Source organism: Phragmites australis, chromosome 19, assembly GCF_958298935.1.
Source record: "Phragmites australis chromosome 19, lpPhrAust1.1, whole genome shotgun sequence".
Taxonomy (NCBI): domain Eukaryota; kingdom Viridiplantae; phylum Streptophyta; class Magnoliopsida; order Poales; family Poaceae; genus Phragmites; species Phragmites australis.
The window spans coordinates 17,149,961-17,155,988 of record NC_084939.1 but is presented as its reverse complement, the minus strand read 5'-3'; the positions used below and the strand labels follow the sequence as shown (position 1 = coordinate 17,155,988).

At 44.8% G+C, this 6,028-nt stretch overlaps 1 non-coding gene across 1 annotated transcript; it reads left to right on the top strand.

Annotated features, from left to right (window-relative positions):
* The first annotated feature begins 2,839 nt into the window (after positions 1-2,839).
* LOC133901114 (small nucleolar RNA Z247) lies at positions 2,840-2,977 on the top strand. The gene has a single exon (XR_009906649.1). It is a non-coding gene; the product is annotated as a small nucleolar RNA Z247 (small nucleolar RNA).
* The last annotated feature ends 3,051 nt before the right edge of the window (positions 2,978-6,028 follow it).

Sequence of the window (6,028 nt, the reverse complement as noted above, 5' to 3'; positions counted from 1 at the left end):
ATGATGGTTGCTTTCCATTTATGGCGCCTCGGAACTCGTGTCCTCCCTTTTTAGGAACGCTACCGCCCCGGCGGGTATTTAAGGTGGGGCGGGCTCCCCGGAGAAGACAAGTGAAGTTACGGAACAATAGCCAAGACAAGTCAAAGACAGCAGCAAGGAAGATAAGCACAGAAGCTCAGATCACCGAAGAATAAGGAGCCCGAAGCTCTAGGCTAGACAAATATTCTTGTAACCAGCAACATCTTTGAGAGACATTCTCAGAGCATTTATAGCATACACACAGGAGTAGGGTGTTACGCTCAGTGCGGCCCGAACCTGTCTAAAAACCTCCTATGCATTTACTACTTTTGTATACGATCATTCCATTCCACCTGCATCGCATTTACGCCCATTTATTTCACCCGCAAAACAGATTCAGAATCATCCCCCCGGTCAAATCTCAAAGGGGGTCCCTCCGGATCCCTGCTTGAGGAGTTCACCCTCCGACAACAACGGTGACCCATGTGTTGAGCATGGTGTGGTATGGCGACTTGGATCATGGATAGCATGCTGACATGTGTTAGAGATAAATACTATTGTCGGTTGTGTGTGGTACATAGAGTTCATCTGAATCTTGTAGCCAAGAAAACAGATATAGTCTGACTCGATTCAAAGGTGGAGAATGTGCTTGCATGTTAGTCTCTTGGCTATTGTTACTGATCAGGAGTTGTAATCAGGATGTAATCCTCGCTGGTGTTTTGGCTAGCCTATATATATACACAACGTGGCCTCGAGAGAGGTGACAACGCTTCCCTAGGGTTAGACACTTTTTCACATGGTAATAGAGTTGTCGTCTCTTTTGATCGCATCTATGGCAGGGGAAAGTTCCAGCTCTCCTCTCGGTGGCTTTACTCTGACAACTTCGCTTGACCACCCTGTGCTAGAGAAGCTCATGAAGAATAATTATAAACTATGGAAGGTGTAGGTTCTCCCTGTAGTTCATGCCACACTTCAAGAAGGCTTTCTCGATGGCACCGAGCTTTCTTCGCCCAAGGAGATTGTCGGAGGGTTAACTCCTGTCGCAGGGATCCTGAGGGACCCCTTTTTAGAGATTCGGCCGGGGGGATGATCCTGAATATGTTTGCCGAAGAAATAAATGGGTATAAATGCGATGGCCGGTGGGGTGGAATGATCTGGTGCGGAACGAAGTAAATGCACTGGGGTTTAGACAGGTTTGGGCCTCACGGAGGCGTAACACCCTACTCCTGTATGGATACTATAAATGCCCTGAGAATGTCCCTCAAGGATGTTGCTGGTTACAAGAATGTTTGTCTATCCTAGAGCCTGGGGCTCCTTGTTCTTCGGTCTGTGCGTATCTGATGGCTTTTGCGTGTTCTTGGGCTTCTCTTCCCTTCTCTACCCACTTCCTCTGGGATTTTCCCACTTTCGAGAGATTGTCTAACTTGTCGAGCATCTTTCTCACTTGTCTTTGTCCGTGCTGCCGGCTGCTTTAAATACCCGCCGGCAGTAGCGGGGAGGGCACGAGTTCCAAGGCACCATAAATGGAAAGGGTGTCATCATAGCCTCTGGGCAAAGTAACCGGGGGTGGAAAATGCGCCCCGCGCCCGGTCATCCGTCACCATAAATGCACTAGCAACGGGCGTCGTGGAGAGGGCCCACCGGGCAGCCGCAGAGTGGCCCGGCGTGCCCGCCCTATCTTGTTCTTCTGCCACAGCAGCACGACAGACGGAACGCCTCGGCCCTCACGACGTTATCCCGAGGCGTGCCGGATGGCACGGGATGGGACCCGTGTATTTAATGACCCCACGCCCTTCTGCCAGAATATAGCAGGAACTGACACCGAGCGTGGCGGGAGCAGTTGGAGGTGACAGGCCACGCGCGCTCTTAAATGCGGCCTCGGGCCTTTGACTGGTTGACACCTCATCAGTGGACCCCTGTGGGGGCCACTGTCAGGGGGCTTCCTGGGTCGTCGGGGAACCGAGTGCTCGGAGGTCACTGTTCACCTCCCCGAGCACTCTCTCCCGAGAATGCCCTTTCTTGGTCCTTGGGGAACCGAGTGCTCGAGGGTTACTGTTCACCTCTTCGAGTACGGATCCTCGAGGGACCGAGTGCTTCGGGGGCCGCTGCATGCAGCCCCGAGCACTCTCTCCCGAAACTTTCTTCAGTGGGTCCTCAGGACACACGGGTGCCTAGGGGGCCACCGCTCGCGGCCCCGGGCACACTTCTCCCGGTACTTAGCTCTCCTGATCGTCGGGGGACTCGGGTGCTCGGGGGTCACCGTATACCTCCCTGAGCACTTTCTTCCCGGCACTTAGACTTCGCAGATCATTGGGGAACTTGGGTACTCGGGGACCACTGACCGTGGCCCCGAGCGCCCTCTCCCGGGACTTAATCTTTTTTACCTTGCGGAGGAGACCCCACGGAATGGCGCCACGTGGCGGATTGCTGGCCTGGCCTCGGGATTCAGGGATCCCCGGTTCCTGATTCACCGATAGAGATAGAAGCCATCGTCGGAGACAAATTGACCTTGTCAGGTGTATTAGGAGATCAACTGGCCAAGGTTCCAAATTCTACCTATGCACATTGGATAGCTCAGAACAAACATGCCCTTAGCTACCTCTAGTCGTCACTTTCCCGAGAAGTCCTCACGCAAGTCATCACACTGAAGACCTCTACGCAAGTTTAGAAGGCCATCAAGGATATGTTCTCATCATAGACACGAGCAAGGTCAGTCAATACCCACATAGTGTTGGCTACTACATAGAAGGGCAACATGACTGTTGTTGAGTATGCTAGGAAGATGAGGGCGCTAGGAAATGAGATGGCATCCACTGGCAGGCCCTTGGATGAGAAAGCGATGGTTTTGTAAATTCTCACTGGCCTCGACATTGAATTCAATCCAATTGTTTCGGCCATAGTTGTAAGAATTGAACCTATTATAGTGAATGAGTTATGCGCTCAACTGTAAGCTTCAAAATTCAGATGGGCTTGCTTCAATGAGATTCACAGTCCTAATCATTTTCCAATGCTGTTTCACATGGAGGTTCTGGCAACCCTAATTTCAGTTGTCGTGGCAGGTGTGTACGTGGTTAGAACCGTGGACATGGGAACTACTCCAAATCCTCTCAGTGTAACTTCAACAGCAGCAACAACAACAATTATCATCGGCCCAAGTGCCAATTATGTCACAAGAATGGGCATACAACAGTAAACTACTAGAGTCGATTTGATCCAGACTTTGTTCCTGATGAAAGAAGTGCAACAGCTGCCACTAATTCATATGGAGTACTCCATATCACTAATTGGTACACAACCACTAGCGCCATAAACCATATCACCAGTGAGCTTGACAAACTGAATGTTCATGATAAGTATACTAGCAAAGATCAGATTAAGACTACACGCAGTGCAGGTATGAATATTAATCATATTATACATGCTACTGTTTATACCCCTAGACATAATCTTCTTTTGAATAATGGTCTTCATGTTCCTCAAGCTACCAAAAATCTATTTCCTTTCATTGTCTTGTCACTGACAATAACATCTCTCTTGAATTTCATCCTCATTTTTCTTGATCAAGGATCAAGCGACGAAGAAAGTTCAACTTTGAGGCACATGTGAAGGAGGCTTGTACCCTATTTCTCCTCTTCCTGCCGAATCCAAGAAACAAGTGCTAGGTGTCAACTGACCCTCTTCAGCAAGGTGGCATAGTCTTCTAGGTCATCCCTCATCTCAAGTCATTCATCTTATTATTAGTAGGCATAAACTTCCTTGTTCTAGTGAAATAAACAATGATTCATTTTGTGATGCATGTCAATAGGTCAAGAGTCATCAGTTGCCCTATTCTAGATCATCTAGTATCTCTAGTGCTCTCTTAAAGCTTGTATTTTTTTGATGTATGGGGTCCTGCTCCAGAGTTTGTTGGAAGAAAGAGCTATTATATCAGTTTCATTGATGATTGTAGCAAATTTACCTATATATATTTGCTTAAACATAAGTCTGAAGTTTTTCAAGAAATTTCATGAGTTTCAAAACCTTGTTGAGAGGATGTTCAGTCAGAAAATTATTGTTCTGCAAATAGAGAGGGGGGATATGAAAAACTAAATTCCTTCTTTCAAAAAGTTGGCATTATTTATCATGTTTCATGTCGTCACACACACCAACAAAAATGGTTCTGTTGAGCGTAAGCACCGTCACATAGTAGAAGTGGGTCTCTCTCTGCTTGCCCATGCATCCATACCTCTAAAATTTTGGGACGAAGCATTCCTTACAGCCACCTATCTGATTAACCATACACCTAGCAAAGTTATACAAAACACTACTCCTTTATACGTTTGTTTCATCAAACACCTGATTATTCTTCCCTGAGAATTTTTTGGTGTGTGTGTTGGCCTAACATCCGTCCTTTCAATTCACGAAAGTTGCAATTTGGCTCTAAGAGATGTGTCTTCCTTAGTTACACTAATTTTCATAAACGTTTTAAGTGCCTCAATGTTGCCTCAGGTCGTGTTTATATCTCCTGGGATCTTGTATTTGATGAGAACTTTTTTCCATTGTCTCAACTGTACCCAAATGTCGGTCCTCATCTCGATCAGAAATCCTTCTTGACCCTATAAATCCTGATTCTATCTCTGGGGGTATATCCGCAGCTAGTCCATTGGTTAATATTCCTGCAGAAAAAAATTCTGTTAAAAACAATACTGTGTTGGAGGTGCCTAATTATTTTATGAAGCAAACAAACCCGGAGCTCAGAAGCGCAGGTTCTGAAGGAGATCCTCCTGGTGTTGCTGTACAACCTGCGCTGCAATCGGTTTTGGGATCTGATTCTGCTGGTGTCAGCGCGTAGCAAGCACAAACGGGCGTCTCGGTTGCTGCAGCAGGCGCGTCTACAGCTAGGGGTAGAAATGGATGACTGTGTATCTGAATTATCCGATATCCGTATCTGTTAAAATACGAATATAGATATCCGTATTCATATTCGTTTCTAAAATAGATATAAAATAGATACATCGGAATTCGTTTTCGAGATTTAGATTCAAATGTGGATATCCGAATTCGAGATATATCCGATTCGTATCCGTATCCGCCAACCAGAGAACCAAATTTTGCTACAGTTTTAGAAATTTTAGAGGTAAGTGAAATTCCGGCCCAATTAAATTGGAACAAATTTCAGTCATATTTGATCAAATTTGAGTCATATTTGATCAAATTTCAGTCAAATTTTATCAAATTCCACTCAAATTTGGCCAAAAGTTTAAATTTTTGACATGAATTTCGAACCAAATTTCTAAAATTCTATCCCAATCAAATTAGAACAAATTTTAGTCAAGTTTTACCAAATTTCATTCAAATTTTATCAAATTTTATCAAAAATTTAAATTCCAGACATGAAATTTGAAGATTGAGTAGATATCCGAATGCGAATTCGAATTCGAACTATCCATTTTGTATTCGCATCCGAAAGTATCCGGATCCGTATTTATATTCGAATTAAAATATGATAAATCATACTATCCGAATTCAATTTCATAAGTATTTCATCCGTTTCCACCCCTATCTACAGCTCCTTTGTCGAGCCTGGCTATCCCGGGTGCATCGGGATCAGTCTCTGTTTCAGACCCGCCTGCGATTCTGGAGCCGAGCGTGCCCATGTCTGGTTAGCCTCGGGGTTTGCACCAGGAGCATGGTATACTAGATTGCACTGTGGTATACGTAAGCCTGAATGTTATATTGATGGAATAATTAGATAGGGTTTCTGACTACTACAGGGGAACCTCAAATTTTAGTCGAAGCTTTGAGTAGTAATAACTCATGAAAAATGTTATGGATGTTGAGTATATGGCTCTTATTAAAAATAAAATACGGCATTTAGTATCATCAGAGAAAGTGTGGAATATTATTCATTGCAAACAGATCTATATAATAAAGTGTAAAACATATTGTACAATAGATATGTACAAGACCATATTAGTTGCCAAAGGTTTTAAGCAAAAGTATATAATTGATTATGACATTTTTAGTCATG